Source organism: Artibeus jamaicensis, unplaced genomic scaffold (assembly GCF_021234435.1).
Source record: "Artibeus jamaicensis isolate MK-2021 breed Jamaican fruit bat unplaced genomic scaffold, CSHL_Jam_final scaffold_3128, whole genome shotgun sequence".
NCBI classification, from domain to species: domain Eukaryota; kingdom Metazoa; phylum Chordata; class Mammalia; order Chiroptera; family Phyllostomidae; genus Artibeus; species Artibeus jamaicensis.
In genome coordinates, this window is record NW_026522036.1 from 1,335,037 (window position 1) to 1,356,584 (window position 21,548).

General features: G+C 42.4%; 1 protein-coding gene across 3 annotated transcripts in view; it reads right to left on the minus strand.

Annotated features, from left to right (window-relative positions):
• Positions 1-21,215, minus strand: part of FAT3 (FAT atypical cadherin 3) — a 649,640-nt gene extending 628,425 nt beyond the window's left edge. For all 3 annotated transcript variants that reach the window (XM_053656923.1, XM_053656924.1, XM_037150333.2), the window contains exon 1: positions 20,842-21,215. The gene's annotated coding sequence lies outside the window, so the exon portion shown is untranslated. The remainder of the gene's footprint in view (positions 1-20,841) is intronic.
• Positions 21,216-21,548: the final 333 nt, after the last annotated feature.

The following is a 21,548-nucleotide window of genomic DNA, read 5'->3' on the forward strand; positions in this document are numbered from 1 at the left end:
TTTATAAAAGGTCAAAGTATCATCTTTAATAAAATTTGCATTTGATTCAATACCTTAATCTAGAGATGCCTTTTTAATCCTTGAAAAGAGTCAAATCCTCATTCTAGAATTCTCCATGTTAAACACAAAGTTGTTCAAATCAACCCTCCTATCAATGTCATCATTCTGAGTGTCAGTGTGTAGGAGAAGATGGTGTCAAACGAATGTTTCCTCCATACTCCCCAAGCCTTCTTCTACTAAGTATAAAGTGCACTTTCTTTGAGTGAGCAGTTATTTTGGCCAAAATCTCAGAACAAACTCCGTGTCTAGTCAGCTCTATATCTGCATGTGTGTAAAAAACCACTAAGAGAATAATTACTTAATAAGTTAACTTTTAAAATATAGCTACAGCTCATTCAAAACTAGAATCAAAAGGAAAAGAATGATTCTTCCATAATTTTTTTAAAACAACCTATCATACTAGTGAATTAAAAACAACCCCTTAACCAAGCAAATGAAACACCTACAAAAATCTGCACTTATTAAATGTAGCTGGTTTTCTGAATTAAAATCGGATTCCACCCCCTTCAGTCACTATTTATCAATACTATGAATACATCTGATAAGTCAGGTGAAATCAAATTTGAATCGCAGACAATTTAAAAATAGGTATTCCATGAAGGTTTACCAGCACAAACAAGACATTCTTCAGTGAAATATTTGCAAGAACTTGTCACAGATGCAGGTGAATAAAGCATCTATCCAAAAATATATTGTTTAGCCATCATAAAAATGCCTGAGACACCAAAGGAAACACATCACAAATGAGTTTTCCCAATACTGTGTTGGCATACAAACAAGTGTACCTTGCAAATATGAGAACAGGGCTTCCTGCTAGAGCCTCTATGCTGGCAAGCTGAGGAGAGGTTACAAGGGGGTCCCCACAATGAAAACATCCACAAAAAAAGGAGGTTAAGCTCAGCAGCCTGAAATAGCAGGTTCAAAGCCAACAAATAGTTAAACACCTAGACTAGCTCAGTAATGAATGCTTAGCAAGTTTGGCCAAAGAATATCAAGTAGATACCAGGGCTAGAGCAACTGCTAAAGGGATGACCTTCTTGAATCTCATTTGCATAGCAATGAGATGTCACAAAGGCACTGAATCTAAAACTACAATGCTGTTTCTAATCCATGCTTTATTTTGTTGTGACATTAAGCAAACTGCTTTTTAAAGTAAAACAGAAATGATTCCAGCAATGTGGGGCGAGGGGGAGTGGAGAAGCGGGGACAAGTATAGATTATAAAATAGACTGGAGAACAGCTAGGCAGCTAGCTACTGAGTCTCCGTGAAGTCTGAACAAAACCAGCTGAAAAAGATAATGAAATAACTTACAAGGATATTTTCAAAGTGAGGCCAGGTAAGTTACTGGCTTTTGTAAACTGATACGTGTTACTTGGTCCAAGAATAATTCTTGTCTACTCACAACAGACAAAACAATATGTCAATAAAATGAGCCCAGTATTCTCAAAGTATCTGTTACTGCCTCAGGCTGTTGCCTGTAACGCTGAAAAATCCTTCAATTGCAGCTCGGGATTTGTTTTTGTTTTGTCTCATTTTGTTTTAAGGAATTGTGCTTGCAGGTATTGTAATCATTAGTTATTACTAAGGAAGATGGAGGGCTTTTCTCCTCTACCATTGAGGAAACTTCTTTTTAATGCACTGGATTGAATTACACTTACAGCCAAGGCTGCAAAAGAACAACTGGGGGAAAAAAAACAGCATTGAAGTCAAGCTTTTGTGTTCCAACAGTTACAGACTGAAAAGGCATTCAACAAAATGTTGAATACTCAAGCTCTACCTATATTTAAAAAAGGAAGAAAAAAGAAAAACAGTTCCAAGTTTCAAATGTCACAAGTTCATTTCTCTCCCAGAGTCTTATGCATCAAATTCAAACCCAGTCACAATGCAATTAAATAAAAATAAGCAAAACAACAACAACAAAAACAAAAACCTCCCCATAATTCCTTGAATATGCAACTTATCCAGTTATGGTTGTTCATTACATAAAGATTTTGACTCATTTCTGCCATAAAGACAGGCAAAATGAGTAAACTTTTAGCTGCTTGTTACTCAAATTCCTGAATGACCTTTCCAAAGGCATAAAAAATAACTCTATTACTTTGTGATTTTGACAGAACTTCAAGTTATTCACCAGACCACATGAATCTACTCTGGGCAATGAAATTAATATTTCAGTAAGTCATCTTCCATGAAACAGGAAGTCTTTAAGTAATGACCTTGGACCTGACAATAGAAAAAGCAAGAAAGCAGGGTCCAATGCCAGAGGGTGGTGATTGCAATTCAAAGATATTTTTTTTATTATTATGCAGCCCTGGCTGGTGTAGTTCAGTGGATTGAGCACAGGCCTGTGAAGCAGAGGGTCACTGGTTCGATTCCCAGTCAGGGCACATGCCTGGGTTTTGGGCCAGGTCCCCAGTGGGGGACACATGAGAGGCAACCACACATTGATGTTTCTCTCCCTCTCTTTCTCCTTCCTGTCCCCTCTCTCTAAAAATAAATAAATATTTTTTAAAAAAGACTTTTTATGCAGCTAAGACCCCTAATTAAACTAACATAATTTCCTACATTGTTTCTTCTGTCTTTTTACTTACATTCAGCTGTGAAGCCCAAATCAGAATACAGCAAATTTCCAGCTTCTTAGTCCAACCTGTTTTGTGCAAGCACAGCCATGGAAAGTGCATGAGAGTCATGCAGAATCTAGCGGCCCACTCCCAAGAGCAACATGACAGGAACTCATAACATCCCAAGTCTGAAGTTAGTTCTACCAAGTGGCGAAGGACTCATACAGGAGCTATAATCCACATTTATTAGGCACTGGTTAGCTTTCCCACTTCCTTTTTTATTTTATTTTATTTATTTTTAGAGAGAGGGGACAGGAAGGAGAAAGAGTGGGAGAGAAACATCAATGTGTGGTTGCCTGTCATGTGTCCCCTACCAAAGACCCAGCCTGCAACTCAGGCATATGCCCTGACTGGGAACCGAACCGGCGACCTTCTGCTTCACAGGCCTGTGCTCAATCCACTAAGCTGCACCAGCCAGGGCCCCACTTCCTTTTTTTTATCAGACTAGTCTGGAAGGAGAAAGTCATTTCCAAGAGGGAGCTTCTGCATTGTTACAGGACTCTCTGGAGGCACTCAATTTGCTTCCTGCTGACCTGGGTGCACACTCAAGTTTAGAAAATCAAGCCAAATTTGCCATGCATGGGCTGGCAAATATTTTCAGGGATACTACAGAGGGTGACTTGAGAGTCACTATAACTGTGAGTGAGGCCCCTGGAGACCGGCCATGAACCCAGAATTCCACTTAGGAGAGACACACCTGTTGGCCCAGCAGAGGGGTAAAGAGCACAGGTTGTAAAGTGAGACAAAGCTGAGTTAAAATCCTAACTCTGACACTTCCTCAACCACGTCACCTTGGGCAAGTCACTTAGCTCAGTACCTCAGTTTCTTTATCTATGAAGTCGAAACAGTAATAGTACCTGCCTCACAGAGCTGGGGGCAATTGAGATAGTATATGTAAAACTCTTTCTTATTCATGTTGGTTGTTGTAAAACACAAAAATGAATGAGAAAATCATAAATGGCAAAGTTCTACACAAATGCAAGTTCAGTACACATTGCCCAACTAATATTATCAAAAATTCCTTTTTCAGTCTCCTATCAATTCAGTGCCTGCCAAGCCTAAGGAACTTTGCGGGTGTTCTGTTTTTCAGGATTCTTTACCCATATTCTTCTATTCTTGTTTCTTCCATAAACTTTATCACCCACACAGTAAAAGCAGGACAATGAAACAGTCCTTTGTCATTAACTATATGTGTAGTATTTGTCCTTGTCAGCGTCGTTATTACTATTATTCAAATAACTCAGGGCAGTATAATTCTGCACCTGCCTCTCCGACTTCCATCAGCAGCAGTTACATCAATGACGCTTAAAGCTCCTGGATAAACAAGAATGAAATCCTGGGGAGTTTCAGCACCTTCCTGATCTCTGACAGCCCCTGGCCCCTGAAGATAAGCGAGTCATCTAGGTAAAGCTACACTAGCTAAGGAAATAAAATGTCAAAATAGACTTCTCTTCCCACCAAAATTGCCACCTCTTTTTCTCCCTACACAGAAATTCCAGAAATGTCCCAGAGGATACCTTGGAGCCACCTTTAGGTGAGTCAATTTTAATTAAAGATTCTGGGAGGAAAATTTAAGTACTTTGGTAAGTAATTTAAAATATTTCATGTTTTAACACACACATTATATAACAAACCATAAAATTCACGTAAATTTTTGGAGCAAAATACTCATCCATCAAAGAAATCTGACTGATGCTCATGCCCGATCTTCAGGCTCCACCACCAAGCTCTGAGTAGGAGACCAGCCTCCTCTTTCCAATTAGGAATTTGTATGGCTGTGTTTGAAAAGCCCTGGTTGTCAGCAAGAGCTATGAGTTTAAATCCCAATCCTGCCAATTAAGGTATATGACTTTGGTTCAATTCCTACCCATATCTTTGTCATCTGTGAAATGATTACACTAATATTCACCTCTTAGAACACAGTTGATACCAGAACAAGATAAGAGTGCATGTGCAAAGAGCCTAATGTACCATATGCTTAATAAATCTTAGCCATTTTCTTCTCCCCACCTCCACTCCCCCTTTCTTACTCGTTATTCAGGATCTCAGATCATAATGATGCTTGGAACTCCATCAAACACCATCTATAACTTCTCTAGATGTTAAATCATTCCAGTATCCAATACCTATACAACAGCTCATTCATTCATCCACTTGGCAAATATTCACTGAGCATCTATTTTGTGTCAGACACTGTCTATGAGTAAAAGGGCCCAGGAGGCAAGAAAGGGTATACAAGTGTACTACTCCAGGTCACCATTTCACGGACAAAGTATTTTCTGTGACATCGAATGACTACAAAGCTTTCTCAGTTGGGAGAAGGAGGCAAGCAATGACAAAACATGCTGGAACTCCAGACAATTCAAGTGTAGTTTAATGTTCTCCCCAGTGTTCACTGGGATACTGGGGTTCCAATTTAGTTCTCATCAGGGATATTAATAATAAGCAAAAGCTATTAGTGAGACCAAGGGAAAGAAATGAAAAGCCCCAGACCCAAACAAAAAAAGGTTTCCGGCAGCAAAAAGCAACCAAGAAGAAACTGCTGGAACCTGATTTTCAGTGCTTCATCTACACCGCCTGCCCATTCACTGTCTTTCCAGTTCAGTGGTAACAGTGATCACACCATTTAGGCTGCTCCAGCCGGCCCGGAAATCTGCATGGAAGCAAAGGGTCAAAACGCCCTTTCATCTAAGTAACTGTGAATTAACTCTCTGCCTTTTTAATTGCTCTCAATTACTTTCCCACTACTTATAAGGATTTTTTTTTGCATAACAAAATCCAACTCTAATCAATATATGCAGTATATCCCAGCTGATTAGTATAATTCTTGCTCCACCATGATGCTGGAATTCTGCCAGCCTTACCTAGCGCACAATTAAACGTCTGGTAACGCCTGCTGCTACCCAGCAGGCTTCATGAGTTAATAAGGAAGAAACAGGATTCACATTTCCTCCACCAGCCCCTAAGTGCCCTCGCTCTCTCAACTGCTTGCAGACATGTACAAAGTGTGCCTGGAGAAATGAAAGCCTGGAACAACCACACAAAACTAAAAGGCACAGGAGCAGAAGAGGATCTCCGAAGTCTAACTCATCATCTCCTCTTTTCAGTAAATCCTTTCAGAAATAAGACATCACTCTACCCACCACCTATTCCAGTAATGAACTGTGAGCACATTCTAAGTACAGAAAAGGCTTGGGCATCTAGACTCACCTAAATCCAATATTATGAATTATGTTCAGTGTACCTTCAAGTCAATTTTCAATAAACACAAATCACTTAATAAGAAATTAAGAGCATTACATGTTTCTCATGCTCCCATGGATTTGGAATTAATGAGATTTTGTTTGTTGAGCTCACAGGATAGCAAAGTCTCTGAAAAGACACACACTGCCTTTTCCAATTTCCATTCATTCAAAAGGGTTATTGAACATTTTTGCAATTTAATATTCCCAAGACACATACCTGTTTACATGTTGATATTACCTGCCTGCCCTTCCAATAATGCTTTAGTGCAATATATTTGAAAAAAACCATAATATCTGGAACTTCACATCTTGCATTTTAATCTATTCTATTATTAATTGCAGGTAACTACACACATCCATTTATACAGAGAAGCTTTAGTATGTGCCACACACTGTAAACGTCACCCTTAAGAAGCAAGAGTCTCTTGGCCACAATGGTAAGCAGTACCCCAGTGCAACTCCGTGTCTCAGTATCCACGAGAATGGTGTAACATTTCTAATTCTGCATAACGATAGTTACTGTACAGGATGTATACAAATCATTTTTAAATACAAGTTAGAAAAGCTCCAGGGTTCCTCCGAATCACATCATTATGTACACATTCTAAGCTTTCCTAAGACAGAAAAGACTTAGCACTGAGAAGACTCCTACCTCGTAGTATATTTGTATTTTTGACTTGTATTTTTTACTCGTATATTTACCTTCCTGTAAATAGCAACCTCCATTGCTGTATACCATCAGGGATGTAATTCCTGTCAGGATCTCCTCAAAAAAGTGTTTCTACAGGAAGATGATCAAATGTTTGGACGCATCCAACACACCCTCCTGATGTCTTCACCTCACTCGCAGCCAACTTACAGGAACAGTCTGTAGCTTTGACAGAATCTGGGTAACAGAACCTGGATTGAAAGAACTATCAAGAACCTGGGTATACATGCTTGGAGGACCTTTCCTTCAAAGAGAAAATGTGGAGCTGAAACATGCTATATCCCATCAGTCCCAGGACCATAATGCAGTAGTAATACCTCGGGGATATTTTTCAGTATTCGATCATAAATGTTCCAGTGTGAAAGTCAATGACAGACTCTTCAAGTTGAACATAAGTAAATATGGTCATTTGTTTTTAAAATTTAACACTGGTAAGATCCAGCAATAATAAGGGTGGGGGGCCAAAGATTGTTATGCAACTGAGCCCTGCAAATACAGGTGTATAGTGCGGACAGAGATGCAGCACAGGCAAGTTCACTACCAGGCAGGTAGGATTAGGTTCTGTAACAGTGGATTGGCCAACAAGGCTGTTTAGTTTTTTTTCCAATAAATAAAAGACATATTTTTATTTTCGGCAATAACTTTATTGATTTGTATATTTTGAGTATGTCGGCTATCTCTGCTACTGGCTGCTAGTGGGTAGAGACCAGGGTGCTGCTAAACTTATCCAATGCATAACACAGCCCCACAGCAAAGAGATATTTGGCTAAAATGGCAATAGTATTGTAACAAGAAACTTCACAAACCACTTGGGACACATTCCATCTGTCATAGCACCTCCTCCATACACTGCACAGATCACTTTTTGCATTTCAGTTGTGTTTTTACATTTCTTGAAATAATACAGCATAATACCCTGAAAATATTGTGTATCTTCTTCCATCTTCAATGCTAAAATGAATTCACAAAAATTCACCAATTTTGCTAAGTTTTTTTTAATGCATGCTGACATGACAGCTGCCACAATGCAATCTAACAAAATTATTTAGAGTGAAGTTAAAGACAATTAAGCACTACTAGAGCCAATGTATGGAAAAAACTAAACAAACTTTTTGGCCAACTCAATAGTAGTAAAAACTGTAGTGGGGACCTGAAGAACAAAAATGTGAAAAAGAACTGTAGAGGGTAAGCTTTAAGCAAACTGTAGGATGTCGCAGGCCTCCGAGAAGTGACTGCCAAAGCTGGGAAGAGTGGGCAGATACAAAGGGACCAAATGGCAACAAGAAGAGGAACAGGTAGGAGGGGCTGGTGAAGAACAGGAGAAACCCTGAGTGGTAAGGGCCACCTCTCTGGATGTTCCAAAGTCTGGGAACCGGGGTGACCTTACCCAGGGTATTCACAAAAGAGCTGATGTCGTCAGAGGTGTAGCTCTGTGTGGGATTGGACTGCACTTACTGCCCCCAAATTCTTGAGCTTTAACACTTTCCCAAGGTCTCCATTATTGACATGGACATTTATCCTAACTCCAGTCCTCTTTTCCATCTCCTCTTTAGCATCCCTTCTAGTGCTTCTCAAAGCAGTACATTTCCCATACATATATACTCTTGCCTCATTTTAAAAAATTTAATACCTAAAATTTTAAATTAAATTTAACCAGGTAAATTAAGGAAAAACAAAATATTGTTCATCTTATAAAAGAATGTGCTACAAGATCTGCTTCAATAGTTATTCTTTCCTAACTGAATGCATTAAAAATGTAATTTGCTTTGAAGAATGTGATTTACACTCCCATTTAAAACATATCTATTGTATAAAGGCAATCCAGGCATATTTACTTTGATTATTATAACAGGCACTGATGACCTATATGAAAGTGGTGAATCATAAAATACATGAAACTCCCTCTATCTCTTTGGAGAGGAGGTATAATGTGCTATTAATCCTACCTATTTAGCAGAAATAGAGAGCATAGATTGAACAGACTGGATGCATTGCTTAATACAATTTGGGAATAAAGTAATTAATGCAAATAATTACACATAAAAATCTACACTTCCAAAGTAAAAGAAGGTTTTTTTAAATATTGATTGGATAATTCAAGGAGATCTAGGAAACTGACTTGGCAATACAGTGTTTTTGTCTTATATTTCCTAATCAATTGTCTAGACTGCATAGTTCCCTTATTGTTGTGGTAATCTCCTGAATATAAATGAAAGGCATCATAGAACCATTGTTAATCCAGAAACTTCCAAGCAGATGACATTCCTTAAACTCAATAAAAGATGCTGGTCTCATCTTTCTGATTTGGGGTCACATGTGCATTATGTCCTCTTCTGGGCCTAAGTAGGCATCATCCAATTGAAAAAGCCAATTTTTGAATGATCAGATACCACCTTTTATTTTGTGTTTTTTTTTCTATTGTTGTTCAAGTACAGTTGTCTGCATTTTCCCTCTACCACTCCCCACCCATCCACGCCATCCCTACTTTCCTCCCCCAATCCTATCTCCCCTTGGTTTTGTCCATGTGCTCTTTATAGTTGTTCCTGAAAACCTTCTCCACCTTTCCCCCCATTATCCTGTCCCACCTCCCTTCTGGTTACTGTCAGATTGTTCTTCATTTCAATGTCTCTGGCTATATTTTGCTTGTTTGTCTTGTTGATTAGGTTCCACTTAAAGGTGAGATCATATGGACCATATGGTATTTTTGTCTTTCACTGCCTGGCTTAATTCACTTAGCATAAGGCTTTCCAGTTCCATCCATGCTGTTGTGAAGGGTAGGAGCTCCTTCTTCCTTTCAACTGTGTAGTATTCCATTGCGTAAATGTACCATAGTTTTTTGATGGGCACTCATGTACTGATGGGCATTTACATTGCTTCCAGCATTTGGCTATGGTAAATTGTGCTGCTATTAACATGGGGGTGCTCAGGCTCTTTTGGATTCATGTGTCAGGGCTCATAGGATATAAATCCAGCAGTGGAATTGCCAGGTCAAAAGGCAGTTCCATTTTAGTTTTCTGAGGAAATTCCATACTATTTTCCACAGTGGCTGTACCAGTCTGTATTCCACCAACAGTGCACTAGGGTTCCTTTTTCTCCACATCCTCTCCAACACTTGTTTGTTGATTTGTTTATGATGGCCTTTCTCACTGATGTGAAATGGTATCTCACTGTGGTTTTAATTTGTGTCTCTCTGATGGCTAGTGATACTGAACATCTCTTCAAATATCTTTGAGCTCTCTGTATGTGCTCCTTGGAGAGAGACACCACCTTTTTAAATATGCTCCATGAAAAAGTCAGTCCCAAGCAATAAAAGCACCAAGCAGAAATACATTTCCAGGCACATGTATTTAAGGATCCAGCACAGGCCATCAGAAAGTCTAGCAATATAATGCGTACTCAGTACACCCAGACTGTGAATGATCTGCTCTGTCTACGGGAAGGATGGAATGCTAGATTAAGTTAAACAGCTCCAAATTAGAGAACATACCTATGAAGATGAGGAATTAAGAAATCTCATAAAACTGGCTGTTCACATGAATGCCAGTACAGGAGGCAGCTAAAATTTAAATTATAAAGCAGGTAGTGACAAATCCTCAAGGAGTCAATGAAGCATGTTTCTCCCTCACTCACTTATTGTCAACATTCCCAAGTTATTTCTTTGCTAATTGCAGTACTTTTAAGCATTTAAAATTATCAAATGCAGTTCAAAAAAGTATATATCCCACAACAAATATGTTAAAAAAGAACTTCGCAGTGCCCTGTACGATTGGAAACTTTTCCTCATCAACAATCTGTAGTAAGAAGGATTTATACCACTAAACCACTAACCATAAAACTGAGAAGGACACAGAAAAATGTATATTTAAATGTAAACTATGCTATTAGGTAAATATAGTAGAGAGCTAAAAGTTATAAAAAAAGAAATCTCACAAATTATTTTTATTTTAAAGTATATTTTATTGATTATGCTATTATAGTTGCCTTATTTTTTTCTCCATTTTATTCCTCTCCACCCTGCACCCCCCTCCCACCAGCATCCAACTCCCCTTAGTTCATGTCCATGGGTCATACATATAAGTCCCTTGGGTTCTCCATTTCCTATACAATTCTTAATCCACCCCCTCTATTTTATGCCTACCATTTATGCTTCCTATTCCCTGTACTTTTTCCCCCATTCTCCCCCTCCTGCTCCCCGCTGATAACCCTCCATGTGATCTCCATTTCTGTGATTCTGTTCCCGGTCTAATTGTTTGCTTAGTTTTTAGTTTTGCTTTTTTTAGTTTCAGTTGTTGACAGTTGTGAATTTCTTGTCATTTTGCTGTTCATAGCTTTGATCTTCTTCTTCTTAGATAAGTCCCTTTACAATTTCACATAATAAAAGCTTGATGGTGATGAACTCCTTTAACTTGATCTTATCTTGGAAGCACTTTATCTGCCTTCCCATTCTAAATGATAGCTTTGCTAGATAGATAATCCTAGATGGAGGTCCTTGCCAATCGTGACTTTGAATACATCTTTCTAGCACCTTCTTGCCCACAAGGTTTCTTTTGAGAAATCAGCTGATACTCTTATGAGAACTCCTTTGTAGGTAACTGTCTCCTTTTCTTTTGCTGGTTTTAAGACCCTCTCCTTATGTTTCATCTTGGATAATGTAATTATGATGTGCCTTGGTGTGTGCTTCCTTTGGCCCAATTTGTTTGGGACTCTCTGAGCTTCCTGGACTTCCTGGAAGTCTATTTCCTCTGCCAACCTGGAGAAGTTCTCCTTCATTACTTTTTCAAATAAGTTTTTAATTTCTTGCTCTTCCTCTTCTCCTTCTTGCACTCCTATGATTGGGATGTTGAAAGGTTTAAAGTTGTCCTAGAGGTTCCTAAGCCTCTCCTCACTTTTTTCAAATTCTTGTTTCTTCATTCCATTCTGGTTGAATGTTTATTTCTTCCTTCTGGTCCAGACTATCAATTTGAGTCCCAGTTTCCTTCCCTTCACTGTTGGTTCCCTGTACATTTTCCTTTTTTTTCACTTTTCATAGTCTTCATTTTTTCCTCCATTTTGCCACCATATTCAACCAGTTCTGTGAGCATCCTGATTACCAGTGTTTTGAGCTCTGCATCTGATAGGTTGGCTATCTCTTCACCACTTAGTTCTATTTGGGGAGCTTTGATCTATTCTTTAATTTGGGCCATATTTCATTATCTCAGTTGCCTGTTACATATGTTTTAAGGGATGGAGACTAAAGTATCCACCAGGGTGGGGCAACCCACATAGCTGCATTATAACTTTGTATGTGGGGGAGGGGTCAGAGAGAGGTCAAATGTCTCTTGCTTGGCTCTCTGCCAGTTTTCAGTCACTTCTCCTGCTACCCACATCCAAATGGGCCCTTCTGGTGCTGATTCTCCGATGGGTGGGTTTGTGTACGTTCTAGTACCTTGTGGGTCTCTCCAACAATTTCTCCTGTGAGGCTGAGAGTTCCTCCCACTGCCACAACCTCCACAGGTTTTTTCAGCCAGAGGCTTTGAGGCTTTATTTCCCCACGCTGGAACCCTGGGTTGCGCAGTCTTTCTCACTACCCAGTATCTGCATGCAAATATGGGACCTCATGGTCCACCAGCTACTACCTCACCCACCCAGTCCGCCAGCTACCACTTTGCCGTGGGTTCTCTCTGCCCCGGCTGCCTGTCTCTGCTCTTCCTACTGGTCTGGGCAAATGTTTCTTCTTTAACTCTTTGGTTGTCAGACTTCCACACAGTTTGATTTTCTGGCAGTTCAGTTATTTTTCGTTTTTAATTTTTTGTTGTCCTTCTTTTAGTTGTGCGCAGAGGCAAAGTGTATCTACCTATGCCTCCATCTTGGCCAGACATCCACCCACACATTACTTTTAAAATGCTAGAGCAAAAATTCCACAATTAATACCTTTCCTCCCCAAGCCTTGTTTTTAAGCAATACAAAGCCCTGCCTGATGTTTTGGTGACACTTCATGTGTTATGCAATATCATGTGCTCAGCCCATGAGAATGGCCACCGATGGGAGATGCACCATAATCCAAATGAGTTGCAAAGAAAGAAAAAGCACAAATCACTGAAGTCAAGAAACACAAAAAGGCAAATGGTCAAGTCCCAATAGCTATAAAAATCCAAGACATTATAAGCTTTTAATGAGTGAAGCATGACATGAGAAAGAGACCTTCTGTCAATAAATCCAAATCCTGGTTCACTAATTAAGCCATTTAATACAGTGTCTGAATATGTAGACACTAGACTTCAACATTTCTTAATTATATTCAATTCCAGGCATATTTTTCCATAAATTGACATTCTGAAATGCCTTTACAGTTCTATGAGATAGGTACCAAATTCTCCAGGGATACGACTACTCACTTCTGAATTCTGATTCATCTGATTGAAATTGTTATTGTAAAATTATTTTTTGATATGTGGGAAAGAGTCACAACCAACTTTCTCCATAACTCCAACAATGTTAAAGTCATCTGCATTGGGCCCACTTTCGATGTGTGCCTTTCTGTACAGCCTGGCTCTCTACAGCCAGGCCAGTCTGATGAACTAGCACTAGCAATTCCAACCTGGCACAGGATCTACCACATGAGTCCCACAACATACTGCTCAACTCACCACAGTAGCACCTGCCATCATTTACCACCATTTAGAGCAAAACGGAGAATTTCAAACCAGTCTTAAAACAGGCTTCAGATGCCCTATTAATCACATACTTGGACTTTTGAAAAAATCAACAGTGCCATTTGTAATAGATGCTCTAGGTTTCAAAAAAGATTGAGATACCTCCTCCAAAGATACAGCCTCATTCTGCCTTTGAAGAACACGCACAAACAGAGTATTTCTCTAACAGGGGAAAAAAGGAAGAATGACATTCTGTCATTAAGTATATTTGTCACTAGATTTAATCTGTATTATCTGGCACAATTTCAGATGTTTGCTAGTGTTAAATAATGTTCCATGATATTTAGTAGCATTAATAATATGGGATTAATTTTAAAATGTGAAACATGATAGCTGCTCCAGTGAGCCTCACTTTTTAACCTTCAGTGGTACTGAAAAGGCTATATAATTTTGATCAAATTGTTTAGAATTTAATTTAGTTAAAGTCCTGAAGTTACAATTAAACCTTCAGTTAATCTTTCATATTTGTGTCTCATTCCACAGCTGGGTTTATCACTGACAATTCAAAAAAGAATAGAAATAAAAAAAATAGGTGAAATGTTGTTTGTAACTGCTTTGCATGGTGTAAGTATCGGCAAGTCATGGTGGACATCCAAGGTACCAGTTCTGGCCTTTCCACCCACATTCTGGAAGTTCATGTTACTAGTTGTATCATTTACTTGACTTATTTTTTTCTAACGTTGAAAACCAAGCAACAGACCTGAGTGCTGAATTTCTAAAGGATAGAACACCTCAGAGTTCTCTGTGCCCAAGCTAACTCTGAGATTTATAACTAAGTCTCAAATTGAGGAAAACAGGGAATTCAGACCATACCACGTACCTCATTCTGCAGGAATGAAGTTTCTTCCTAGTATATGCCAGAAGCATGCCTGCCAAACTTAGTACGTTCCTTCCACCTCCAACATTAAATAGTGCTGTGAATTTTTCCTTAAGTGTATACATCTTTAGCCACAACTAGATTGTAAGCTCCCTCAGGACATGATTCATTTTTTTAATGCATTATATCTCTTGTAATCCCTACAAATAAAAAGAGAACTCAGCAAATATTGATGAATTGCTTGGAATCGACTCCCTGAATTTAGAATTACATTATCAAACAGAGCCAGAGCAAGAGTTCAACATGAGAAGAGGGGGAGTTTCTGCTCTTGGAGATGTCTGAAACCTTTTAAATTTCATTCATCAGCTCCTGGACCATGCTATGATTGCTATCTGGAAAGGAACGGAGGTAAACTAGAGTAAAATGAAGGACAGATCCACATTAGGCAACAGAAGGAATGTAAACCACTAGCAAAACTGAGAACCAAAAAATGCAGGAGGAAGGAAGCTGTGAACTTTCCTAGCCACCTTCAGGTCAGTCCAGCACAACTTCAACTCCACATAGTGTTCCAGTGGTCCCATTCACAGCAGGAACCTGAAGAGCACATATGCGTTCTTGATTTTCACTCAAATTCCCTGAGTTCTAGGAGCTTTCGAGAGGAGCGACCTGTAATTCCAGGTGTAATGCACAACCTTTGCAGCAGTGTTCCTTGACACAATACAATCATCTACAAGGATTTTAAAAAATATGGATGCCCGGGGCCTTCCCCCAGAGTTTCGGATGTAAGTGGTCTGGATACAACGTGTGCATTAGTGGTTTTAAAAGCACTTGGGTGATTCTAAATTGCAGTCAAGGATGAGCACTCCCGCTCTAGGGCCACTTCTGGAAGCTTTGGGGGGTGTGAGAAGCCTCTCAGGGTTAACTGTGGAAGAATAATAGGTAGTGCCATAAACAACCCGTTCACTGCTATGAAAACAGCAAAAATGGATGATTCCCTAAAAGGTAGCTTATTTGCACCAATACTTTTTTGATAGTACTAACAGTTTTGTACAAGACCCAGAATAGGTGCTGTAGCCACGAGGAAGCCACAGAGTGTGTGTTGAGGAGGAAGCAGAGCCATGAAGGTGCACCTGCATACAGGCCTGAGACACATTTAAAACACCTGAAGGTCCCCTCTGAAGTTGGGGGCAGGTCCACAAAAGGACAATGGAGAAAAGGGGCCCAAATAAATTCTGGTGTCTTTGCAAAATACTGGCATTCCGAGATCTTATGTGGCCTGTTCCATGAGCACATTCTTCCACAAAGAAACCCTATCCCACAGAAATGAAAGAACTATTAATTTTATGCTTTGTTGCCTACATTAAAGTTTCACTAAGAATTATGAAACTGGATTCTATTTACTTTATACTCCTCCTAAAAGTTTACTTCAGCTCATAATTATCTCTCCTCTTCTAGGACCCTATTCGGTGACACTTTTTTATCAATTAACAAACATGGTCAATGTGCTGATTTCTACTTTGCACATGGCATATCCCACCTTCCCAACAAACCAGTAAGTACACACAAGCAAAGAATATATTTCACATTTACAAATATATCCTTTGCACTGCCTTCAATATTACTAAAAATAAATCTAAAAGAAAAAATTGTGTGAAGAGATAAAAGCAACAAAGAAAAATATAATCGAAAAAGTGAAAGTGAAGCTTCTTTAAGAAAGAAAAATAAAATAAATGACTTTTAAACTGCGGGACTTTGCAGAATTAAAAACGAAGGGATAAATGTGACACACAAGACTAAGAGTTAATTAAATAAATTTCCTTTATTAAATAGAGGCTGTAACCCACAGTCTTGTAACCTGAAAGATCAGAAGGGTGAAATACTAAAATCTGCCTAAGGGCCCGGTACAACTTTTATGTCCAAACAAGGGGACACGCTCATAAAGCCATGTCTAAAGAAGGAGAGTCAGGCAACCCTCCCCTGAACTCCACCATCCATATCTACGCAGTGAAGGAAGAAACATCTCTCATTGTATGAAGAGCCTGATCACTTAAGTTTTGAAATCTGTTCTCTGTTTTTCTCTGACCATCATCGTGCCAAGTAAATTCATTCTCAAATTGTCATTCCTTCTGCTTAAAACAAAAATACCTCAATCCTAGGATTGGCTAAAATTAAGACTAACCTGGGAGGGCCATTCCATTTCAGAACCACTGGAGTGGGTCGTTTGTCACTGTCACGCATCACTGATAACCTGTTCTGGTGGACCAGAAACTGGCTTGAAGCCACCAGACCAGTGTCAAATACGTTCTCAATAAATTCAATCAGAATCTTTATTTCTTTATTTAAGGGAAGGCAAGCTTTCTTGTAATTATTCTTGGAAAGGGATTTGGGGGAAAAGAGGCAACGTAAACAGAGAAAAGAAGCTTATTATAGGAGTAGATACTCTTCAGCTGACAGAAAAATCAGTAAGTTTCAGAAGCCAGTAGAGTCATATTGACCAAAACACAGGCAGGATATTTACCCTCAGGGTTTTCCTGGAGAAAGTCACCTAAAGCAAAAGTATTTACTTTGTGCCTATCAGGCCGTAGGCACTGTGGTTGTCCTTATGAAGACAGACAATAAAACATAGACCCAACTCTTCCAAGTGAGTGGAAAGCTGGTCATAATGACACAGTCAACTATTAAAGACTGAAAACTCTCTCAGAAAAATTTACCAATAAGCAAAGCAATATACAGAGGAGTTGTGTTTCTTCCTTCAATTTTTTAAGACTATGAATGTCTGTGTAAGTCAGGGCTCCCTTATTTGCAGGAAGAAATTGGGCAGGAGATGCGTCCTTCCCTCTGAGGGTCTGTCTGATCCCCTCTTTTCTATTTTCATGCCTCCCTGGTGTTCATCACAATAAGCAAAGAAGATGGTTTCATCAATAGTCCTTCCTCAGCAATCAAAAGAAATCCATCTGAATGGACTTGCCCACCTGATCCCATCAGATGATCCCCACTCAATGCTCCTGCAGAAAGAAAAAACCTAGGGATGACCCACAGTGGAAAAGAAAATAAACGTCCCCAAAATTATCCTTTGCCTCTTGCCCCAGAGGAAGAAGCCAATCCACCAGCCCCTGGACAGATAGGGGCATCATGGAATACCACACCCAACTCCAAAAAAACAGTAAAGGTAAAGCCACATTGGTCCTATTTGCATCATGAGCTATTAATACAGCCTAACAATACAACGGCCATAGGAAGCACTTCTCAGACCAGCTGGTAATGACTAAATATCCTCTTCTCTGGTAATTGCCTACTTCTTTCTATTTGACATAATTCATCAGCCAGATTAGAGCAGGTCATTCTGCAGCGAATAAAGAAAGCAAGGATAACACAACCTGACACGTCAGAATGGTCTTATGTGAGCAGCCTGAAGAGCTGCTGCTTTACAAAAAGCTATGAGCTGGCAAAATAACCATATAGCATACAGGTCAGTGGGCATACACTCTGTTTATTGCTACTCATTTCATTTTTGAGTAGCTCAGCACAACTGTAATTGCTAGTTAAGAGATAGACTGGGTCCTATTTAAAAAAAAAAATCCCCCAAAATGACTGTGCCAGGAACCAGAATAAATAAAATTGAGAAAAAGCAAAGGAGGGGTAGGGTGGGAGCTTGATAGCTGGTCACTGGGCAACAAACGCTGGCTGTGAAAATCCTGCTGCTACAAGAGATGGAGCCAGTCCAGCAGCTGACCGATTTCTGATCTCTGGGCCAGCTGCCTTTCATGTGGAGTTCCCTGTGTGGTTCAGATATGAAGACATTATAACTGGACAGTTCTGGGAACTTTCTCATCCCAGCTCACTGTGCACAGAAATTGGCCCCAACACTCTTCATTGTCCAAGTTCCAAAAAGGCAACAACTAAGATTCATGATTAAACATCAGCACTGGTTTTAATTCTTAGAGACAACTTTTCTCCTGGTAAAACGTTTAAAAAAAAAACCCTTCCCCCACTCCAACCCTACTAGAAAAAAAAGAACATCAAAGCGCTAAAGTTATTATGCATTTTTTGTCTTTGTCTCTTGGCGCCCTGGTTTTCTTGGCTGTTCTTTATTCTCTCACTGCTCAGCAGCTCCAATTTAAAAAACCAAAAAAGAGAGAGAGAGAGAGACAGGAGCAGTTGGCTTTGTGCAATTTCCAGGATTCTGCAGAATCTCCCTCTCTCAATTGAGTTTCTCTCTCTTTATCCCCTTCCTTCTATTCCTGGTCAGATTCAAATCTACACGTCACAAACCAGAACATCATTCAAGCGTTCAATAAACGTTAGGAGTTCAGTGCCTGCTGGTGGAAGCGAAATCTAGACTCTCTTTGATTTATACTGAAAAGTGGGCACCTCAGCTCTCAATTCCTAGACGGCAGGCTAACCCCTTTTTTCCACCACCTGAACTTAACTCCTGAATCAGAGGCAAAGTCGTCTGCAAGCTTTCTGGTCGGTTCACAGTCTCTCTGCATCTATTTTAACTCGGCCCGGGCACAATCGGAGAATCTAATCCTAGCAACAAAGCCAAGAGCACAAATCCACCGTGATGAACTGGTGGGCCTGCTACCCCGCCCCCTTCCTCCCACCGCCCCAGACCAGCCTTTGAAAAGACGAGCACCGCGGCCAGAAAATTAATACGTCCAAGGCGAGGAGGAGGAAAGCACCGGTATACAGTGGCCAGGTCTGGTTGTGGCTTCGTTGTTTTGTTTGTGTATTTTTTTAAGCATCAAGGACCCATACAAGTGTGAACCCAAGCTGGACAAGTCCCCAAGGCTGCGTGCACAGCCCTAGGCGCTGTCCAGAGAGTTCTCCCCCCGCTCCCTCTCCCGTCTGGCTCCGGGCGGGGGAGTGGGGGAGGTTTGCGCGCATTTGTCTGACACTTGTAAATGGAAGTAGGATCCAACTTGGAAAACAAACGCGCCAGAGTCTGGGTCGGGGAGAAAGGGGGAGGAGAGCAGAGGAAGAGAAAAGGCTCTTCCCTTGTTAGCGCGTTCTGCTCGTCCCTCCCACCCTCTCGCCGCGGCCACAGCAGGTTCGCCTAACCCAGAAGCGGAGTCTAAGTCCCCGCGCGGCAGCAGTGAGAGACAGCTCCGCGCCAGAGTCTGCCAGCTACCGCCGGCCACTGCCACCAACTGCCCACCCTCCGGGCTGCAGGCGCATCTCCCTCCCAGAAAACTCTCCTAGCCCCCCACGGCCACCTCGCCGGGTCTTTACATTCTCCCTCCCTCCTCACATTCACTCGGGGACCCCCTTCCACTGCCCGGTTTCCCCACATTATTACACCGAGCTGCAGCTGCAGGATGCCACTACCACCACCACACACACACCCCTGGAGCGCCACCCTTGCGTCCTAGGCTACTCGAGGATCTTTTAGCTCGCAGCCAAACTCCCGCTACCCCCATATCCTTGCCCCAAGAGCACGCCCGTCCACCAGAGTGGGGCAGGGAAAAGTGAACAATAAAAGTTGCCTCCCGCAAAGCTCAATCGTGGACAATGTTTAACCATTTCGGAAAGAACTCGCGACAATGAGATAAGGGAGGGAGAGATACAGGCCACAGTACTGCTAAAAATACCCGTGCTCGCCACCTCGCGCTAGCCGGGGGGCCAGATGCACTTTAGCTCAGCGACCCCCACTGGCGAAATCCTGGTGTGCACTGCACGCTGCGCGAAGACAGTCTGTACTAGGACGGCTGCCTGCCTCCCTGCCCGCGCCCCTCAGACCCCCATCTCGGCCCCGCACCCACAATGGCCCGGGCGAGGGAGTCCATACAGGACCTCCTGGGAAAGCGCCCAGAATGCATAAGTGTCGCGCCTTCACGTTCCCTTCACCAACCCAGAGAAGGCTGCAATGCACCCCTAGGACGGTCAGGCTCGCTCAGCTTTTTCTTTTTCTTTTTTCCTTCCAAAGACAGTAACCTTCACTCACGCCCGCCAAAAATCATGCACTCTTCTTCCAACGAACTCGGTTTCCCTCCCCCTATCAAGATAGCAGGAAAAGTCCCTCCTCCCACCATTCTGTAGAAGGCTGTCGCTCCAGTCCAAGAGCAGCTGCCAATTCAGTAAATCTCACCCTGCCCATGCATGACCCTCGCAGGCGGGAATGAAGCCTGGAGCAGACCCGCAGACTGGTAATCTCTTCCTCCAACACCTTCCCCCCAGGCCAAACTACAACTGGATTCCCAGCTCTGTTGGCTGCTTCAGTAAGCGACGACCCAACTTGTGCCGCCGGGGCCCCATCGGCATCTGAACATCCCCACTGCGCCAGACGGGGACGGGCTACCAAGCCGGCTCACCGCCTTGACCCTCTCATCCACCTGCACCAGCGGCAGGAACAGGGAGGGGATGGGGATGGGTGCACCGATGCGCAATCCCCCCGTACCTCTTGCCCAAATTCACAGTCCTAAACTTGACCAACTCTCCTTGACAACCTCCCGGCTGCCGCCACAGGACCGAACCTCCTTCCCTTCTCTGCGGTGGTGGCTGCTCAGAGCCATGCCGAGGCAGGAACTTTACACGGTGAAAAGTTTCCCCCACGCGCTCTGCCGGCTCTTGTCTCCAGAGCCCGCCTCACAGCCCGTTTGCACTGGGCTGCTGGAGCGGTGGTCCGGATGGCGCGCTCCAGTCGGTGCAAAGGACAGCCAAAAAAAAAAAAAAACCACGTTAAAAATCCCCACGCACCCTTGCCTCTGCGAGCGATCCACAGATCCACTAGGCGCCTTCCCGGTGGTCTTCCTCTCCCGGAGCTCCTGCCCAGGGCGAGCTGGCCACCCGGCCGCTGCCGCCGCAGAGCTCGCAGTGCGCTCGCAGGGACTAGAGCTGTGAGCAGAGGCGCTCGGCGCCTGGGACGCCGCCGCCGCCACGCGGGCTCTCAGGCGGAGGAGGGAAACCGGGAGGAGAAGAAGGGCAGCGGGAGGAGGGGGACGGGGGCGCGAGATCCAAATCCGCAGCCCAGATCACAGCGCAGCCTGCCGGGAGGAGCGCCGACTCTCCGGTAGGTTCCGAGCCGCTGCTGCCACGGTCGCTACTGCTCGCCGCCTCGCAGCTCCCAGCTCCTCATCACAGCCGACGCCGACGCACGGCCAAGCCCCTCTCTCTAGTCTCCCCCCTCTGGCTTCTCTCTCACTGTCTCCTCCTCCCAAACCGCAAGAGAAAAGGGCGAGGGGGAGAAAAGACTCGGCGTCCGGGATGACTAGCGATCTCCGAGCGAGGCGCAGAGGAAGGGGGCGGGCGGGGAGGGGGGTTAGTAGGGGAGGCGGGCGAAGTGGAGGGCGCTCCCAGCGCCTGGCCTGCAAGCTGGACTAATTTTAGAGCTCGAGTCTTCCTCCACTAGTCTCTCGGGGCGGAGGATAACACCAACGTGCCTTCCAGTGGCGCATAGAGTGAAG